Source organism: Hyla sarda, unplaced genomic scaffold (genome assembly GCF_029499605.1).
Source record: "Hyla sarda isolate aHylSar1 unplaced genomic scaffold, aHylSar1.hap1 scaffold_1749, whole genome shotgun sequence".
Lineage (NCBI taxonomy): Eukaryota > Metazoa > Chordata > Amphibia > Anura > Hylidae > Hyla > Hyla sarda.
Window position 1 is genome coordinate 1 of NW_026608392.1, and position 19,934 is coordinate 19,934.

Genomic DNA, 19,934 nt, shown 5'->3' on the forward strand with positions numbered 1-19,934 from the left:
TTGTTGGGCCCGCCCCTTTCACGGTTATCGCTTCTCGGCCTTTTGGCTAAGATCAAGTGTAGTATCTGTTCTTATCAGTTTAATATCTGATACGTCCCCTATCTGGGGACCATATATTAAATGGATTTTTGAGAACGGGGGCCGATTTCGAAGCTTGCTTCCGTCGCCCTATGCATTGACCCGATATGGCAGTATCTTCGGGTACAGTGCACCACCCCCTTACAGGGTTAAAAAGAAAGATTCCTACTTTCATTGCTACCTGCTTGCTGGCTAGCCAGCTAGCCAGCCCTGTGGGCCTTGCTGCTGCTGCAGCCAAAAAACAAAAGGTGGTGCTGCTGCTGCTTCTGCTGCTTCTGCTTCTGCTTGTGTCTGGCCCCTGTTGGAGCGTCCAGGCACAGGACTTCTGCTGCTGCTGACTAAATGGCCTCCTTAATTGGATCATTTGAGTAGCCAGCACACCTGTGCAGGTAGGGCATGACATGATAGGCAGCTGCCTTGATAGCGGGTGGGTGCTGAATGTTCCTAATTGACAAAATAAGATTAATGCTTATGAAGAAATATAAAATCTCATCCCTTCCCCAATATCGCGCCACACCCCTACCCCTTAATTCCCTGGTTGAACGTGATGGACATATGTCTTTTTTCGACCGTACTAACTATGTAACTATGTAACATAACATGGGGGGGGGGGGGGGGGGGTCTCCTGGCTGTTCACACAGGTGTGTCATTGCTGTACATTGACCATGCATTGCTTCTGTGGTATTGCAAAGGCAAAGACAAATGCTTCCAGCCATCCATTGCACTAATGGATTGGTCATCAGCTGGCTGTCTATGTCCCGCATCAATATAGACCAAAGTACAGAGGGTTAGGCTATGCTATTGTGCACCTACCTGATGCATCAGAAGGTGCGAGGCCCTTGCTAAATTCTGTGCACAGACTTTGAGATCTATGCTTTAGACTGTATCTAAACCTGCTCCAACATGGACTGACATTCTGGCCTACTTTCAGCCGATGCGACTTGTCTGTCGCTGAACAGTCGCTTTTTATGTATTCAGCACCTATGTATAATGTTGTAAAAATGCTCTAGAAGCTAAAGTCGCAGAAATGTCACACATATTTGGCCTGCAACTTTCTGTGCGACAAATTCAGACAGGAAAAATCAGTATAAATCCTTAGAAAATTATCCCCCAGTGTCTCCATCTGCTGGCGGTATTGAATAAGCATTGCTGCACTGATGGGGTATGCATTAGACGAAAAAAAAGAAGAAAAAGAAGAATAATACGCCCAGAAAAGAGGCGAAAAGGAGAAAAACGTAAAAAAACGTGAAAAAAAAGTAAGAGGAAGAGAAGGGAAAAAAAGGTGGAAATGGGTTTAAAAGTGATTTCGGCGGAGAAATATATATATATATATATATATATATATATATATATATATGCGCACACACACACATAGATATAAACGTATTCTCCGTTGAGATATTGCAGCCGCTGCTGTGTCCAGGCCCAGGAGCCTTAGCACTGTGCTGTGATGTCACTCAATACCACTGACATCACTAGGTGTAAACAACATCTCTCCTTTGCTGTGTATGTGACTATGGAGCTGTTTGGTGATGTCGTCTATTACGGCCTTCATAGAAGCAACAGGAGATTGTTGCATCCATCTTGAACCCTCAGAACTACAGTGCTATGATGTCACTCACTTCCACAGGCCTTGCAGAGTGTAAACAACAACAACCCAGCTTTGTTGTGTATGTAACCAAAGGGATTTGTGATGTCACCTAGAACCTTCACAGCAGCGACAGCTTTATGAGGAGCATCAGCACTGCTCTGCCTGAGCAGAACCATCACCGCCATAGGTTGTCAAATAACCCGGATTTAACCCACACAGGTAAGTCCAATGGGGTGCAGGCATGTCCTCTATGCTTACAGCTTCCCGTGGGTGTTGGTTTGATACCGTTTGGGGACAGCCAAGGAGGCATCTGCAGGCAACAAAGGTAGGTGTGTGCTTGTGTGTGTGTTTCCTATGCAGATCCTAAGCCCAGTGTCACATGCAAGTAGGAGGAGTAAGAAGGGTTCCTGGCAAATCCGGGTTATGGATTGCATTTAAAAAGGCCCCGTGGGAGTGCAATGGGCCCCTGTCTTGCTGCTTAGCAATAATGGTATGGGTTTAGGTTCTGCTGTGTGTACTGGTGGTTGACTGCCCCCCAGCCCAGAGTGTGCATGGAAAATTGTCTGGCAGCCTCCCTGACAGCAAGCAGTGATAGTGCCCATGAAGGGGACCTTGTTGGGCCCGCCCCTTTCACGGTTATCGCTTCTCGGCCTTTTGGCTAAGATCAAGTGTAGTATCTGTTCTTATCAGTTTAATATCTGATACGTCCCCTATCTGGGGACCATATATTAAATGGATTTTTGAGAACGGGGGCCGATTTCGAAGCTTGCTTCCGTCGCCCTATGCATTGACCCGATATGGCAGTATCTTCGGGTACAGTGCACCACCCCCTTACAGGGTTAAAAAGAAAGATTCCTACTTTCATTGCTACCTGCTTGCTGGCTAGCCAGCTAGCCAGCCCTGTGGGCCTTGCTGCTGCTGCAGCCAAAAAACAAAAGGTGGTGCTGCTGCTGCTTCTGCTGCTTCTGCTTCTGCTTGTGTCTGGCCCCTGTTGGAGCGTCCAGGCACAGGACTTCTGCTGCTGCTGACTAAATGGCCTCCTTAATTGGATCATTTGAGTAGCCAGCACACCTGTGCAGGTAGGGCATGACATGATAGGCAGCTGCCTTGATAGCGGGTGGGTGCTGAATGTTCCTAATTGACAAAATAAGATTAATGCTTATGAAGAAATATAAAATCTCATCCCTTCCCCAATATCGCGCCACACCCCTACCCCTTAATTCCCTGGTTGAACGTGATGGACATATGTCTTTTTTCGACCGTACTAACTATGTAACTATGTAACATAACATGGGGGGGGGGGGGGGGGGGGGGTCTCCTGGCTGTTCACACAGGTGTGTCATTGCTGTACATTGACCATGCATTGCTTCTGTGGTATTGCAAAGGCAAAGACAAATGCTTCCAGCCATCCATTGCACTAATGGATTGGTCATCAGCTGGCTGTCTATGTCCCGCATCAATATAGACCAAAGTACAGAGGGTTAGGCTATGCTATTGTGCACCTACCTGATGCATCAGAAGGTGCGAGGCCCTTGCTAAATTCTGTGCACAGACTTTGAGATCTATGCTTTAGACTGTATCTAAACCTGCTCCAACATGGACTGACATTCTGGCCTACTTTCAGCCGATGCGACTTGTCTGTCGCTGAACAGTCGCTTTTTATGTATTCAGCACCTATGTATAATGTTGTAAAAATGCTCTAGAAGCTAAAGTCGCAGAAATGTCACACATATTTGGCCTGCAACTTTCTGTGCGACAAATTCAGACAGGAAAAATCAGTATAAATCCTTAGAAAATTATCCCCCAGTGTCTCCATCTGCTGGCGGTATTGAATAAGCATTGCTGCACTGATGGGGTATGCATTAGACGAAAAAAAAGAAGAAAAAGAAGAATAATACGCCCAGAAAAGAGGCGAAAAGGAGAAAAACGTAAAAAAACGTGAAAAAAAAGTAAGAGGAAGAGAAGGGAAAAAAAAGGTGGAAATGGGTTTAAAAGTGATTTCGACGGAGAAATATATATATATATATATATATATATATATATATATATATATATGCGCACACACACACACATAGATATAAACGTATTCTCCGTTGAGATATTGCAGCCGCTGCTGTGTCCAGGCCCAGGAGCCTTAGCACTGTGCTGTGATGTCACTCAATACCACTGACATCACTAGGTGTAAACAACATCTCTCCTTTGCTGTGTATGTGACTATGGAGCTGTTTGGTGATGTCGTCTATTACGGCCTTCATAGAAGCAACAGGAGATTGTTGCATCCATCTTGAACCCTCAGAACTACAGTGCTATGATGTCACTCACTTCCACAGGCCTTGCAGAGTGTAAACAACAACAACCCAGCTTTGTTGTGTATGTAACCAAAGGGATTTGTGATGTCACCTAGAACCTTCACAGCAGCGACAGCTTTATGAGGAGCATCAGCACTGCTCTGCCTGAGCAGAACCATCACCGCCATAGGTTGTCAAATAACCCGGATTTAACCCACACAGGTAAGTCCAATGGGGTGCAGGCATGTCCTCTATGCTTACAGCTTCCCGTGGGTGTTGGTTTGATACCGTTTGGGGACAGCCAAGGAGGCATCTGCAGGCAACAAAGGTAGGTGTGTGCTTGTGTGTGTGTTTCCTATGCAGATCCTAAGCCCAGTGTCACATGCAAGTAGGAGGAGTAAGAAGGGTTCCTGGCAAATCCGGGTTATGGATTGCATTTAAAAAGGCCCCGTGGGAGTGCAATGGGCCCCTGTCTTGCTGCTTAGCAATAATGGTATGGGTTTAGGTTCTGCTGTGTGTACTGGTGGTTGACTGCCCCCCAGCCCAGAGTGTGCATGGAAAATTGTCTGGCAGCCTCCCTGACAGCAAGCAGTGATAGTGCCCATGAAGGGGACCTTGTTGGGCCCGCCCCTTTCACGGTTATCGCTTCTCGGCCTTTTGGCTAAGATCAAGTGTAGTATCTGTTCTTATCAGTTTAATATCTGATACGTCCCCTATCTGGGGACCATATATTAAATGGATTTTTGAGAACGGGGGCCGATTTCGAAGCTTGCTTCCGTCGCCCTATGCATTGACCCGATATGGCAGTATCTTCGGGTACAGTGCACCACCCCCTTACAGGGTTAAAAAGAAAGATTCCTACTTTCATTGCTACCTGCTTGCTGGCTAGCCAGCTAGCCAGCCCTGTGGGCCTTGCTGCTGCTGCAGCCAAAAAACAAAAGGTGGTGCTGCTGCTGCTTCTGCTGCTTCTGCTGCTTCTGCTTCTGCTTGTGTCTGGCCCCTGTTGGAGCGTCCAGGCACAGGACTTCTGCTGCTGCTGACTAAATGGCCTCCTTAATTGGATCATTTGAGTAGCCAGCACACCTGTGCAGGTAGGGCATGACATGATAGGCAGCTGCCTTGATAGCGGGTGGGTGCTGAATGTTCCTAATTGACAAAATAAGATTAATGCTTATGAAGAAATATAAAATCTCATCCCTTCCCCAATATCGCGCCACACCCCTACCCCTTAATTCCCTGGTTGAACGTGATGGACATATGTCTTTTTTCGACCGTACTAACTATGTAACTATGTAACATAACATGGGGGGGGGGGGGGGTCTCCTGGCTGTTCACACAGGTGTGTCATTGCTGTACATTGACCATGCATTGCTTCTGTGGTATTGCAAAGGCAAAGACAAATGCTTCCAGCCATCCATTGCACTAATGGATTGGTCATCAGCTGGCTGTCTATGTCCCGCATCAATATAGACCAAAGTACAGAGGGTTAGGCTATGCTATTGTGCACCTACCTGATGCATCAGAAGGTGCGAGGCCCTTGCTAAATTCTGTGCACAGACTTTGAGATCTATGCTTTAGACTGTATCTAAACCTGCTCCAACATGGACTGACATTCTGGCCTACTTTCAGCCGATGCGACTTGTCTGTCGCTGAACAGTCGCTTTTTATGTATTCAGCACCTATGTATAATGTTGTAAAAATGCTCTAGAAGCTAAAGTCGCAGAAATGTCACACATATTTGGCCTGCAACTTTCTGTGCGACAAATTCAGACAGGAAAAATCAGTATAAATCCTTAGAAAATTATCCCCCAGTGTCTCCATCTGCTGGCGGTATTGAATAAGCATTGCTGCACTGATGGGGTATGCATTAGACGAAAAAAAAGAAGAAAAAGAAGAATAATACGCCCAGAAAAGAGGCGAAAAGGAGAAAAACGTAAAAAAACGTGAAAAAAAAGTAAGAGGAAGAGAAGGGAAAAAAAGGTGGAAATGGGTTTAAAAGTGATTTCGGCGGAGAAATATATATATATATATATATATATATATATATATATATATATATGCGCACACACACACATAGATATAAACGTATTCTCCGTTGAGATATTGCAGCCGCTGCTGTGTCCAGGCCCAGGAGCCTTAGCACTGTGCTGTGATGTCACTCAATACCACTGACATCACTAGGTGTAAACAACATCTCTCCTTTGCTGTGTATGTGACTATGGAGCTGTTTGGTGATGTTGTCTATTATGGCCTTCATAGAAGCAACAGGAGATTGTTGCATCCATCTAGAACCCTCAGAACTACAGTGCTATGATGTCACTCACTTCCACAGGCCTTGCAGAGTGTAAACAACAACAACCCAGCTTTGTTGTGTATGTAACCAAAGGGATTTGTGATGTCACCTAGAACCTTCACAGCAGCGACAGCTTTATGAGGAGCATCAGCACTGCTCTGCCTGAGCAGAACCATCACCGCCATAGGTTGTCAAATAACCCGGATTTAACCCACACAGGTAAGTCCAATGGGGTGCAGGCATGTCCTCTATGCTTACAGCTTCCCGTGGGTGTTGGTTTGATACCGTTTGGGGACAGCCAAGGAGGCATCTGCAGGCAACAAAGGTAGGTGTGTGCTTGTGTGTGTGTTTCCTATGCAGATCCTAAGCCCAGTGTCACATGCAAGTAGGAGGAGTAAGAAGGGTTCCTGGCAAATCCGGGTTATGGATTGCATTTAAAAAGGCCCCGTGGGAGTGCAATGGGCCCCTGTCTTGCTGCTTAGCAATAATGGTATGGGTTTAGGTTCTGCTGTGTGTACTGGTGGTTGACTGCCCCCCAGCCCAGAGTGTGCATGGAAAATTGTCTGGCAGCCTCCCTGACAGCAAGCAGTGATAGTGCCCATGAAGGGGACCTTGTTGGGCCCGCCCCTTTCACGGTTATCGCTTCTCGGCCTTTTGGCTAAGATCAAGTGTAGTATCTGTTCTTATCAGTTTAATATCTGATACGTCCCCTATCTGGGGACCATATATTAAATGGATTTTTGAGAACGGGGGCCGATTTCGAAGCTTGCTTCCGTCGCCCTATGCATTGACCCGATATGGCAGTATCTTCGGGTACAGTGCACCACCCCCTTACAGGGTTAAAAAGAAAGATTCCTACTTTCATTGCTACCTGCTTGCTGGCTAGCCAGCTAGCCAGCCCTGTGGGCCTTGCTGCTGCTGCAGCCAAAAAACAAAAGGTGGTGCTGCTGCTGCTTCTGCTGCTTCTGCTTCTGCTTGTGTCTGGCCCCTGTTGGAGCGTCCAGGCACAGGACTTCTGCTGCTGCTGACTAAATGGCCTCCTTAATTGGATCATTTGAGTAGCCAGCACACCTGTGCAGGTAGGGCATGACATGATAGGCAGCTGCCTTGATAGCGGGTGGGTGCTGAATGTTCCTAATTGACAAAATAAGATTAATGCTTATGAAGAAATATAAAATCTCATCCCTTCCCCAATATCGCGCCACACCCCTACCCCTTAATTCCCTGGTTGAACGTGATGGACATATGTCTTTTTTCGACCGTACTAACTATGTAACTATGTAACATAACATGGGGGGGGGGGGGGGGGGGGTCTCCTGGCTGTTCACACAGGTGTGTCATTGCTGTACATTGACCATGCATTGCTTCTGTGGTATTGCAAAGGCAAAGACAAATGCTTCCAGCCATCCATTGCACTAATGGATTGGTCATCAGCTGGCTGTCTATGTCCCGCATCAATATAGACCAAAGTACAGAGGGTTAGGCTATGCTATTGTGCACCTACCTGATGCATCAGAAGGTGCGAGGCCCTTGCTAAATTCTGTGCACAGACTTTGAGATCTATGCTTTAGACTGTATCTAAACCTGCTCCAACATGGACTGACATTCTGGCCTACTTTCAGCCGATGCGACTTGTCTGTCGCTGAACAGTCGCTTTTTATGTATTCAGCACCTATGTATAATGTTGTAAAAATGCTCTAGAAGCTAAAGTCGCAGAAATGTCACACATATTTGGCCTGCAACTTTCTGTGCGACAAATTCAGACAGGAAAAATCAGTATAAATCCTTAGAAAATTATCCCCCAGTGTCTCCATCTGCTGGCGGTATTGAATAAGCATTGCTGCACTGATGGGGTATGCATTAGACGAAAAAAAAGAAGAAAAAGAAGAATAATACGCCCAGAAAAGAGGCGAAAAGGAGAAAAACGTAAAAAAACGTGAAAAAAAAGTAAGAGGAAGAGAAGGGAAAAAAAGGTGGAAATGGGTTTAAAAGTGATTTCGGCGGAGAAATATATATATATATATATATATATATATATATATATATATATATGCGCACACACACATAGATATAAACGTATTCTCCGTTGAGATATTGCAGCCGCTGCTGTGTCCAGGCCCAGGAGCCTTAGCACTGTGCTGTGATGTCACTCAATACCACTGACATCACTAGGTGTAAACAACATCTCTCCTTTGCTGTGTATGTGACTATGGAGCTGTTTGGTGATGTCGTCTATTACGGCCTTCATAGAAGCAACAGGAGATTGTTGCATCCATCTTGAACCCTCAGAACTACAGTGCTATGATGTCACTCACTTCCACAGGCCTTGCAGAGTGTAAACAACAACAACCCAGCTTTGTTGTGTATGTAACCAAAGGGATTTGTGATGTCACCTAGAACCTTCACAGCAGCGACAGCTTTATGAGGAGCATCAGCACTGCTCTGCCTGAGCAGAACCATCACCGCCATAGGTTGTCAAATAACCCGGATTTAACCCACACAGGTAAGTCCAATGGGGTGCAGGCATGTCCTCTATGCTTACAGCTTCCCGTGGGTGTTGGTTTGATACCGTTTGGGGACAGCCAAGGAGGCATCTGCAGGCAACAAAGGTAGGTGTGTGCTTGTGTGTGTGTTTCCTATGCAGATCCTAAGCCCAGTGTCACATGCAAGTAGGAGGAGTAAGAAGGGTTCCTGGCAAATCCGGGTTATGGATTGCATTTAAAAAGGCCCCGTGGGAGTGCAATGGGCCCCTGTCTTGCTGCTTAGCAATAATGGTATGGGTTTAGGTTCTGCTGTGTGTACTGGTGGTTGACTGCCCCCCAGCCCAGAGTGTGCATGGAAAATTGTCTGGCAGCCTCCCTGACAGCAAGCAGTGATAGTGCCCATGAAGGGGACCTTGTTGGGCCCGCCCCTTTCACGGTTATCGCTTCTCGGCCTTTTGGCTAAGATCAAGTGTAGTATCTGTTCTTATCAGTTTAATATCTGATACGTCCCCTATCTGGGGACCATATATTAAATGGATTTTTGAGAACGGGGGCCGATTTCGAAGCTTGCTTCCGTCGCCCTATGCATTGACCCGATATGGCAGTATCTTCGGGTACAGTGCACCACCCCCTTACAGGGTTAAAAAGAAAGATTCCTACTTTCATTGCTACCTGCTTGCTGGCTAGCCAGCTAGCCAGCCCTGTGGGCCTTGCTGCTGCTGCAGCCAAAAAACAAAAGGTGGTGCTGCTGCTGCTTCTGCTGCTTCTGCTTCTGCTTGTGTCTGGCCCCTGTTGGAGCGTCCAGGCACAGGACTTCTGCTGCTGCTGACTAAATGGCCTCCTTAATTGGATCATTTGAGTAGCCAGCACACCTGTGCAGGTAGGGCATGACATGATAGGCAGCTGCCTTGATAGCGGGTGGGTGCTGAATGTTCCTAATTGACAAAATAAGATTAATGCTTATGAAGAAATATAAAATCTCATCCCTTCCCCAATATCGCGCCACACCCCTACCCCTTAATTCCCTGGTTGAACGTGATGGACATATGTCTTTTTTCGACCGTACTAACTATGTAACTATGTAACATAACATGGGGGGGGGGGGGGTCTCCTGGCTGTTCACACAGGTGTGTCATTGCTGTACATTGACCATGCATTGCTTCTGTGGTATTGCAAAGGCAAAGACAAATGCTTCCAGCCATCCATTGCACTAATGGATTGGTCATCAGCTGGCTGTCTATGTCCCGCATCAATATAGACCAAAGTACAGAGGGTTAGGCTATGCTATTGTGCACCTACCTGATGCATCAGAAGGTGCGAGGCCCTTGCTAAATTCTGTGCACAGACTTTGAGATCTATGCTTTAGACTGTATCTAAACCTGCTCCAACATGGACTGACATTCTGGCCTACTTTCAGCCGATGCGACTTGTCTGTCGCTGAACAGTCGCTTTTTATGTATTCAGCACCTATGTATAATGTTGTAAAAATGCTCTAGAAGCTAAAGTCGCAGAAATGTCACACATATTTGGCCTGCAACTTTCTGTGCGACAAATTCAGACAGGAAAAATCAGTATAAATCCTTAGAAAATTATCCCCCAGTGTCTCCATCTGCTGGCGGTATTGAATAAGCATTGCTGCACTGATGGGGTATGCATTAGACGAAAAAAAAGAAGAAAAAGAAGAATAATACGCCCAGAAAAGAGGCGAAAAGGAGAAAAACGTAAAAAAACGTGAAAAAAAAGTAAGAGGAAGAGAAGGGAAAAAAAGGTGGAAATGGGTTTAAAAGTGATTTCGGCGGAGAAATATATATATATATATATATATATATATATATATATATATATATATGCGCACACACACACATAGATATAAACGTATTCTCCGTTGAGATATTGCAGCCGCTGCTGTGTCCAGGCCCAGGAGCCTTAGCACTGTGCTGTGATGTCACTCAATACCACTGACATCACTAGGTGTAAACAACATCTCTCCTTTGCTGTGTATGTGACTATGGAGCTGTTTGGTGATGTCGTCTATTACGGCCTTCATAGAAGCAACAGGAGATTGTTGCATCCATCTTGAACCCTCAGAACTACAGTGCTATGATGTCACTCACTTCCACAGGCCTTGCAGAGTGTAAACAACAACAACCCAGCTTTGTTGTGTATGTAACCAAAGGGATTTGTGATGTCACCTAGAACCTTCACAGCAGCGACAGCTTTATGAGGAGCATCAGCACTGCTCTGCCTGAGCAGAACCATCACCGCCATAGGTTGTCAAATAACCCGGATTTAACCCACACAGGTAAGTCCAATGGGGTGCAGGCATGTCCTCTATGCTTACAGCTTCCCGTGGGTGTTGGTTTGATACCGTTTGGGGACAGCCAAGGAGGCATCTGCAGGCAACAAAGGTAGGTGTGTGCTTGTGTGTGTGTTTCCTATGCAGATCCTAAGCCCAGTGTCACATGCAAGTAGGAGGAGTAAGAAGGGTTCCTGGCAAATCCGGGTTATGGATTGCATTTAAAAAGGCCCCGTGGGAGTGCAATGGGCCCCTGTCTTGCTGCTTAGCAATAATGGTATGGGTTTAGGTTCTGCTGTGTGTACTGGTGGTTGACTGCCCCCCAGCCCAGAGTGTGCATGGAAAATTGTCTGGCAGCCTCCCTGACAGCAAGCAGTGATAGTGCCCATGAAGGGGACCTTGTTGGGCCCGCCCCTTTCACGGTTATCGCTTCTCGGCCTTTTGGCTAAGATCAAGTGTAGTATCTGTTCTTATCAGTTTAATATCTGATACGTCCCCTATCTGGGGACCATATATTAAATGGATTTTTGAGAACGGGGGCCGATTTCGAAGCTTGCTTCCGTCGCCCTATGCATTGACCCGATATGGCAGTATCTTCGGGTACAGTGCACCACCCCCTTACAGGGTTAAAAAGAAAGATTCCTACTTTCATTGCTACCTGCTTGCTGGCTAGCCAGCTAGCCAGCCCTGTGGGCCTTGCTGCTGCTGCAGCCAAAAAACAAAAGGTGGTGCTGCTGCTGCTTCTGCTGCTTCTGCTTCTGCTTGTGTCTGGCCCCTGTTGGAGCGTCCAGGCACAGGACTTCTGCTGCTGCTGACTAAATGGCCTCCTTAATTGGATCATTTGAGTAGCCAGCACACCTGTGCAGGTAGGGCATGACATGATAGGCAGCTGCCTTGATAGCGGGTGGGTGCTGAATGTTCCTAATTGACAAAATAAGATTAATGCTTATGAAGAAATATAAAATCTCATCCCTTCCCCAATATCGCGCCACACCCCTACCCCTTAATTCCCTGGTTGAACGTGATGGACATATGTCTTTTTTCGACCGTACTAACTATGTAACTATGTAACATAACATGGGGGGGGGGGGGTCTCCTGGCTGTTCACACAGGTGTGTCATTGCTGTACATTGACCATGCATTGCTTCTGTGGTATTGCAAAGGCAAAGACAAATGCTTCCAGCCATCCATTGCACTAATGGATTGGTCATCAGCTGGCTGTCTATGTCCCGCATCAATATAGACCAAAGTACAGAGGGTTAGGCTATGCTATTGTGCACCTACCTGATGCATCAGAAGGTGCGAGGCCCTTGCTAAATTCTGTGCACAGACTTTGAGATCTATGCTTTAGACTGTATCTAAACCTGCTCCAACATGGACTGACATTCTGGCCTACTTTCAGCCGATGCGACTTGTCTGTCGCTGAACAGTCGCTTTTTATGTATTCAGCACCTATGTATAATGTTGTAAAAATGCTCTAGAAGCTAAAGTCGCAGAAATGTCACACATATTTGGCCTGCAACTTTCTGTGCGACAAATTCAGACAGGAAAAATCAGTATAAATCCTTAGAAAATTATCCCCCAGTGTCTCCATCTGCTGGCGGTATTGAATAAGCATTGCTGCACTGATGGGGTATGCATTAGACGAAAAAAAAGAAGAAAAAGAAGAATAATACGCCCAGAAAAGAGGCGAAAAGGAGAAAAACGTAAAAAAACGTGAAAAAAAAGTAAGAGGAAGAGAAGGGAAAAAAAGGTGGAAATGGGTTTAAAAGTGATTTCGGCGGAGAAATATATATATATATATATATATATATATATATATATATATATGCGCACACACACACACATAGATATAAACGTATTCTCCGTTGAGATATTGCAGCCGCTGCTGTGTCCAGGCCCAGGAGCCTTAGCACTGTGCTGTGATGTCACTCAATACCACTGACATCACTAGGTGTAAACAACATCTCTCCTTTGCTGTGTATGTGACTATGGAGCTGTTTGGTGATGTCGTCTATTACGGCCTTCATAGAAGCAACAGGAGATTGTTGCATCCATCTTGAACCCTCAGAACTACAGTGCTATGATGTCACTCACTTCCACAGGCCTTGCAGAGTGTAAACAACAACAACCCAGCTTTGTTGTGTATGTAACCAAAGGGATTTGTGATGTCACCTAGAACCTTCACAGCAGCGACAGCTTTATGAGGAGCATCAGCACTGCTCTGCCTGAGCAGAACCATCACCGCCATAGGTTGTCAAATAACCCGGATTTAACCCACACAGGTAAGTCCAATGGGGTGCAGGCATGTCCTCTATGCTTACAGCTTCCCGTGGGTGTTGGTTTGATACCGTTTGGGGACAGCCAAGGAGGCATCTGCAGGCAACAAAGGTAGGTGTGTGCTTGTGTGTGTGTTTCCTATGCAGATCCTAAGCCCAGTGTCACATGCAAGTAGGAGGAGTAAGAAGGGTTCCTGGCAAATCCGGGTTATGGATTGCATTTAAAAAGGCCCCGTGGGAGTGCAATGGGCCCCTGTCTTGCTGCTTAGCAATAATGGTATGGGTTTAGGTTCTGCTGTGTGTACTGGTGGTTGACTGCCCCCCAGCCCAGAGTGTGCATGGAAAATTGTCTGGCAGCCTCCCTGACAGCAAGCAGTGATAGTGCCCATGAAGGGGACCTTGTTGGGCCCGCCCCTTTCACGGTTATCGCTTCTCGGCCTTTTGGCTAAGATCAAGTGTAGTATCTGTTCTTATCAGTTTAATATCTGATACGTCCCCTATCTGGGGACCATATATTAAATGGATTTTTGAGAACGGGGGCCGATTTCGAAGCTTGCTTCCGTCGCCCTATGCATTGACCCGATATGGCAGTATCTTCGGGTACAGTGCACCACCCCCTTACAGGGTTAAAAAGAAAGATTCCTACTTTCATTGCTACCTGCTTGCTGGCTAGCCAGCTAGCCAGCCCTGTGGGCCTTGCTGCTGCTGCAGCCAAAAAACAAAAGGTGGTGCTGCTGCTGCTTCTGCTGCTTCTGCTTCTGCTTGTGTCTGGCCCCTGTTGGAGCGTCCAGGCACAGGACTTCTGCTGCTGCTGACTAAATGGCCTCCTTAATTGGATCATTTGAGTAGCCAGCACACCTGTGCAGGTAGGGCATGACATGATAGGCAGCTGCCTTGATAGCGGGTGGGTGCTGAATGTTCCTAATTGACAAAATAAGATTAATGCTTATGAAGAAATATAAAATCTCATCCCTTCCCCAATATCGCGCCACACCCCTACCCCTTAATTCCCTGGTTGAACGTGATGGACATATGTCTTTTTTCGACCGTACTAACTATGTAACTATGTAACATAACATGGGGGGGGGGGGGGGTCTCCTGGCTGTTCACACAGGTGTGTCATTGCTGTACATTGACCATGCATTGCTTCTGTGGTATTGCAAAGGCAAAGACAAATGCTTCCAGCCATCCATTGCACTAATGGATTGGTCATCAGCTGGCTGTCTATGTCCCGCATCAATATAGACCAAAGTACAGAGGGTTAGGCTATGCTATTGTGCACCTACCTGATGCATCAGAAGGTGCGAGGCCCTTGCTAAATTCTGTGCACAGACTTTGAGATCTATGCTTTAGACTGTATCTAAACCTGCTCCAACATGGACTGACATTCTGGCCTACTTTCAGCCGATGCGACTTGTCTGTCGCTGAACAGTCGCTTTTTATGTATTCAGCACCTATGTATAATGTTGTAAAAATGCTCTAGAAGCTAAAGTCGCAGAAATGTCACACATATTTGGCCTGCAACTTTCTGTGCGACAAATTCAGACAGGAAAAATCAGTATAAATCCTTAGAAAATTATCCCCCAGTGTCTCCATCTGCTGGCGGTATTGAATAAGCATTGCTGCACTGATGGGGTATGCATTAGACGAAAAAAAAGAAGAAAAAGAAGAATAATACGCCCAGAAAAGAGGCGAAAAGGAGAAAAACGTAAAAAAACGTGAAAAAAAAGTAAGAGGAAGAGAAGGGAAAAAAAGGTGGAAATGGGTTTAAAAGTGATTTCGGCGGAGATATATATATATATATATATATATATATATATATATATATATATATATGCGCACACACACACATAGATATAAACGTATTCTCCGTTGAGATATTGCAGCCGCTGCTGTGTCCAGGCCCAGGAGCCTTAGCACTGTGCTGTGATGTCACTCAATACCACTGACATCACTAGGTGTAAACAACATCTCTCCTTTGCTGTGTATGTGACTATGGAGCTGTTTGGTGATGTCGTCTATTACGGCCTTCATAGAAGCAACAGGAGATTGTTGCATCCATCTTGAACCCTCAGAACTACAGTGCTATGATGTCACTCACTTCCACAGGCCTTGCAGAGTGTAAACAACAACAACCCAGCTTTGTTGTGTATGTAACCAAAGGGATTTGTGATGTCACCTAGAACCTTCACAGCAGCGACAGCTTTATGAGGAGCATCAGCACTGCTCTGCCTGAGCAGAACCATCACCGCCATAGGTTGTCAAATAACCCGGATTTAACCCACACAGGTAAGTCCAATGGGGTGCAGGCATGTCCTCTATGCTTACAGCTTCCCGTGGGTGTTGGTTTGATACCGTTTGGGGACAGCCAAGGAGGCATCTGCAGGCAACAAAGGTAGGTGTGTGCTTGTGTGTGTGTTTCCTATGCAGATCCTAAGCCCAGTGTCACATGCAAGTAGGAGGAGTAAGAAGGGTTCCTGGCAAATCCGGGTTATGGATTGCATTTAAAAAGGCCCCGTGGGAGTGCAATGGGCCCCTGTCTTGCTGCTTAGCAATAATGGTATGGGTTTAGGTTCTGCTGTGTGTACTGGTGGTTGACTGCCCCCCAGCCCAGAGTGTGCATGGAAAATTGTCTGGCAGCCTCCCTGACAGCAAGCAGTGATAGTGCCCATGAAGGGGACCTTGTTGGGCCCGCCCCTTTCACGGTTATCGCTTCTCGGCCTTTTGGCTAAGATCAAGTGTAGTATCTGTTCTTATCAGTTTAATATCTGATACGTCCCCTATCTGGGGACCATATATTAAATGGATTTTTGAGAACGGGGGCCGATTTCGAAGCTTGCTTCTGTCGCCCTATGCATTGACCCGATATGGCAGTATCTTCGGGTACAGTGCACCACCCCCTTACAGGGTTAAAAAGAAAGATTCCTACTTTCATTGCTACCTGCTTGCTGGCTAGCCAGCTAGCCAGCCCTGTGGGCCTTGCTGCTGCTGCAGCCAAAAAACAAAAGGTGGTGCTGCTGCTGCTTCTGCTGCTTCTGCTTCTGCTTGTGTCTGGCCCCTGTTGGAGCGTCCAGGCACAGGACTTCTGCTGCTGCTGACTAAATGGCCTCCTTAATTGGATCATTTGAGTAGCCAGCACACCTGTGCAGGTAGGGCATGACATGATAGGCAGCTGCCTTGATAGCGGGTGGGTGCTGAATGTTCCTAATTGACAAAATAAGATTAATGCTTATGAAGAAATATAAAATCTCATCCCTTCCCCAATATCGCGCCACACCCCTACCCCTTAATTCCCTGGTTGAACGTGATGGACATATGTCTTTTTTCGACCGTACTAACTATGTAACTATGTAACATAACATGGGGGGGGGGGGGGGGTCTCCTGGCTGTTCACACAGGTGTGTCATTGCTGTACATTGACCATGCATTGCTTCTGTGGTATTGCAAAGGCAAAGACAAATGCTTCCAGCCATCCATTGCACTAATGGATTGGTCATCAGCTGGCTGTCTATGTCCCGCATCAATATAGACCAAAGTACAGAGGGTTAGGCTATGCTATTGTGCACCTACCTGATGCATCAGAAGGTGCGAGGCCCTTGCTAAATTCTGTGCACAGACTTTGAGATCTATGCTTTAGACTGTATCTAAACCTGCTCCAACATGGACTGACATTCTGGCCTACTTTCAGCCGATGCGACTTGTCTGTCGCTGAACAGTCGCTTTTTATGTATTCAGCACCTATGTATAATGTTGTAAAAATGCTCTAGAAGCTAAAGTCGCAGAAATGTCACACATATTTGGCCTGCAACTTTCTGTGCGACAAATTCAGACAGGAAAAATCAGTATAAATCCTTAGAAAATTATCCCCCAGTGTCTCCATCTGCTGGCGGTATTGAATAAGCATTGCTGCACTGATGGGGTATGCATTAGACGAAAAAAAAGAAGAAAAAGAAGAATAATACGCCCAGAAAAGAGGCGAAAAGGAGAAAAACGTAAAAAAACGTGAAAAAAAAGTAAGAGGAAGAGAAGGGAAAAAAAGGTGGAAATGGGTTTAAAAGTGATTTCGGCGGAGAAATATATATATATATATATATATATATATATATATATATATATATGCGCACACACACACATAGATATAAACGTATTCTCCGTTGAGATATTGCAGCCGCTGCTGTGTCCAGGCCCAGGAGCCTTAGCACTGTGCTGTGATGTCACTCAATACCACTGACATCACTAGGTGTAAACAACATCTCTCCTTTGCTGTGTATGTGACTATGGAGCTGTTTGGTGATGTCGTCTATTACGGCCTTCATAGAAGCAACAGGAGATTGTTGCATCCATCTTGAACCCTCAGAACTACAGTGCTATGATGTCACTCACTTCCACAGGCCTTGCAGAGTGTAAACAACAACAACCCAGCTTTGTTGTGTATGTAACCAAAGGGATTTGTGATGTCACCTAGAACCTTCACAGCAGCGACGCAGCGACAGCTTTATGAGGAGCATCAGCACTGCTCTGCCTGAGCAGAACCATCACCGCCATAGGTTGTCAAATAACCCGGATTTAACCCACACAGGTAAGTCCAATGGGGTGCAGGCATGTCCTCTATGCTTACAGCTTCCCGTGGGTGTTGGTTTGATACCGTTTGGGGACAGCCAAGGAGGCATCTGCAGGCAACAAAGGTAGGTGTGTGCTTGTGTGTGTGTTTCCTATGCAGATCCTAAGCCCAGTGTCACATGCAAGTAGGAGGAGTAAGAAGGGTTCCTGGCAAATCCGGGTTATGGATTGCATTTAAAAAGGCCCCGTGGGAGTGCAATGGGCCCCTGTCTTGCTGCTTAGCAATAATGGTATGGGTTTAGGTTCTGCTGTGTGTACTGGTGGTTGACTGCCCCCCAGCCCAGAGTGTGCATGGAAAATTGTCTGGCAGCCTCCCTGACAGCAAGCAGTGATAGTGCCCATGAAGGGGACCTTGTTGGGCCCGCCCCTTTCACGGTTATCGCTTCTCGGCCTTTTGGCTTCGATCCCGTGCGGTTTACCGGGCGGGTTAGGAGTTGAAGGGGGTGGTGATCGGGGCCCTCTTTGCGGGGGGCCCTGGGTTATTTCGGAGTTGCGATAGTGGGTTTCATCACCTGCAAAAATGAGTGGAGGAGAGAGGATTCGCGGAATGGAAGACACGGTCAGGATTTTCGTCCCAATGGAACATCGGGGAACGGTTGGCCTGGACCAGATTGTGCTGGAGATTCTACGCAGGCTCCAGTACCTAAAGGTAACAGATGTATTTGCAATGCAAGATTTCTCTAGACAGGGTATTTATGATGTTACATTTGTTAATTCCGAGATTTGTCAGAGGGTCTACAAGGACCTGGAAGGAATGAAGAGAAAGAATGAGCCGGATATTATGAGGAAAGTTAAAGTAGAGCCTTTGTTTCTGAGTACAGAGAAAGTGGTCATCGTACATATGTACAATCCCAAAGTTACAGACTCAATGGTAACAAATTTTCTTTATCGTTATTGTGAAGAAGTGAAGTTTTTTGGAAAACTAAAGAACAGACATGGTTTTTTTAACTGTAAAAGGAAATATGTTGTGAAGTTCAAGAAGGATGAGTCTATGGAGGAGGGAATTAAGAGTATTCCTCAAGTTTTTTCCATTGGAGGAGAGCGTGGTTTTTGTTTTTATGAGGGGCAGCTTCAGTTTTGCCGCAAATGTCAAGCATATGGCCACGTGCAGGACGCATGTCCTGTGAAGGGTGTTGTTTGTAGGAACTGTGGCAAGACTGGGCATGAAACAAGTTTTTGCGTTGAGGAAAAGACTTGTGATATTTGTGGGAGTAATTCCCATTTGGCAAGAGGATGTCACTTATGGTACAAGAGAAGGAGTTATGCTGATGCGGCTGGAAGTAAAGGTGGACAGAGCAATGAACAGGGAATGGGAAGGAGGTCTTTTTCAGAAGCCACAGGTGTGGATGGAGGTGTGGATGGAGGTGAAAAATCTAATGTGGAGGGGGAATGTGAAGTCGGGAGGAGCGCAGGTGGTACGATTGTTAAAAATGTTGTTGCTCAGGTGGATGTGATTAAAGAGGCTTTTGTGGAGACAAGTGTGGTGGTTGAACAGGAGTATAAGAAAGTGGTCTCCACAAGTGAAGTAACATGTGCAAAGGGGGTGGAGGTCAAGAAGATTGAAACTGTGTATGGAGATGTGTTTCCTTGTGGAAGCATGAGTGGTGATGTGGAATGTCCAGACCCTGTTGTGGGGGAGGAGGAGGGAATGGAATTCCAAGAAAATGTGCAGTCATCTGAGAAGTCCCTTACACCTGCTCAGAGATTTGTCAGCAGTGATGAGGAGGATGAGGTGGGGGTGGAAAGTAAAAGAAGTAAAAAAGGAAGTTGGACTGGGGATCAAGAGGACCCAGTGGTTGGAAGAGGAGTTGAAATGGACAGGGACTCTGATCCAGGGTCGCCTGATTGTTATGAAAATGTTTTAAGGAAAGTTGAGAGTCAGAGCAGTAATTTTTAACTATGATGGATATTAAAGTTTTGATTTTATTCATTTTAGTTATTATGACTCTTATCTTAACAACCCTTAATGTCAGGAGTATTGGATCAGAAGTAAGAAGAGCTGCTAT

At 46.1% G+C, this 19,934-nt stretch overlaps 8 non-coding genes across 8 annotated transcripts; all 8 read left to right on the forward strand.

Moving 5' to 3' along the window:
- Window positions 1-26: 26 nt before the first annotated feature.
- On the forward strand, window positions 27-217 carry LOC130313022 (U2 spliceosomal RNA). The gene has a single exon (XR_008861054.1). It is a non-coding gene; the product is annotated as a U2 spliceosomal RNA (small nuclear RNA).
- Window positions 218-2,307: 2,090 nt separating this feature from the next.
- Window positions 2,308-2,498, forward strand: LOC130313034 (U2 spliceosomal RNA). Its single transcript, XR_008861062.1, has one exon. It is a non-coding gene; the product is annotated as a U2 spliceosomal RNA (small nuclear RNA).
- A 2,100-nt stretch (window positions 2,499-4,598) lies between these two features.
- Window positions 4,599-4,789, forward strand: LOC130313036 (U2 spliceosomal RNA). Its single transcript, XR_008861063.1, has one exon. It is a non-coding gene; the product is annotated as a U2 spliceosomal RNA (small nuclear RNA).
- A 2,099-nt stretch (window positions 4,790-6,888) lies between these two features.
- Window positions 6,889-7,079, forward strand: LOC130313037 (U2 spliceosomal RNA). The gene has a single exon (XR_008861064.1). It is a non-coding gene; the product is annotated as a U2 spliceosomal RNA (small nuclear RNA).
- Window positions 7,080-9,172: 2,093 nt separating this feature from the next.
- Window positions 9,173-9,363, forward strand: LOC130313011 (U2 spliceosomal RNA). Its single transcript, XR_008861044.1, has one exon. It is a non-coding gene; the product is annotated as a U2 spliceosomal RNA (small nuclear RNA).
- A 2,091-nt stretch (window positions 9,364-11,454) lies between these two features.
- On the forward strand, window positions 11,455-11,645 carry LOC130313012 (U2 spliceosomal RNA). Its single transcript, XR_008861045.1, has one exon. It is a non-coding gene; the product is annotated as a U2 spliceosomal RNA (small nuclear RNA).
- Window positions 11,646-13,733: 2,088 nt separating this feature from the next.
- On the forward strand, window positions 13,734-13,924 carry LOC130313013 (U2 spliceosomal RNA). Its single transcript, XR_008861046.1, has one exon. It is a non-coding gene; the product is annotated as a U2 spliceosomal RNA (small nuclear RNA).
- Window positions 13,925-16,016: 2,092 nt separating this feature from the next.
- On the forward strand, window positions 16,017-16,207 carry LOC130313010 (U2 spliceosomal RNA). Its single transcript, XR_008861042.1, has one exon. It is a non-coding gene; the product is annotated as a U2 spliceosomal RNA (small nuclear RNA).
- Window positions 16,208-19,934: the final 3,727 nt, after the last annotated feature.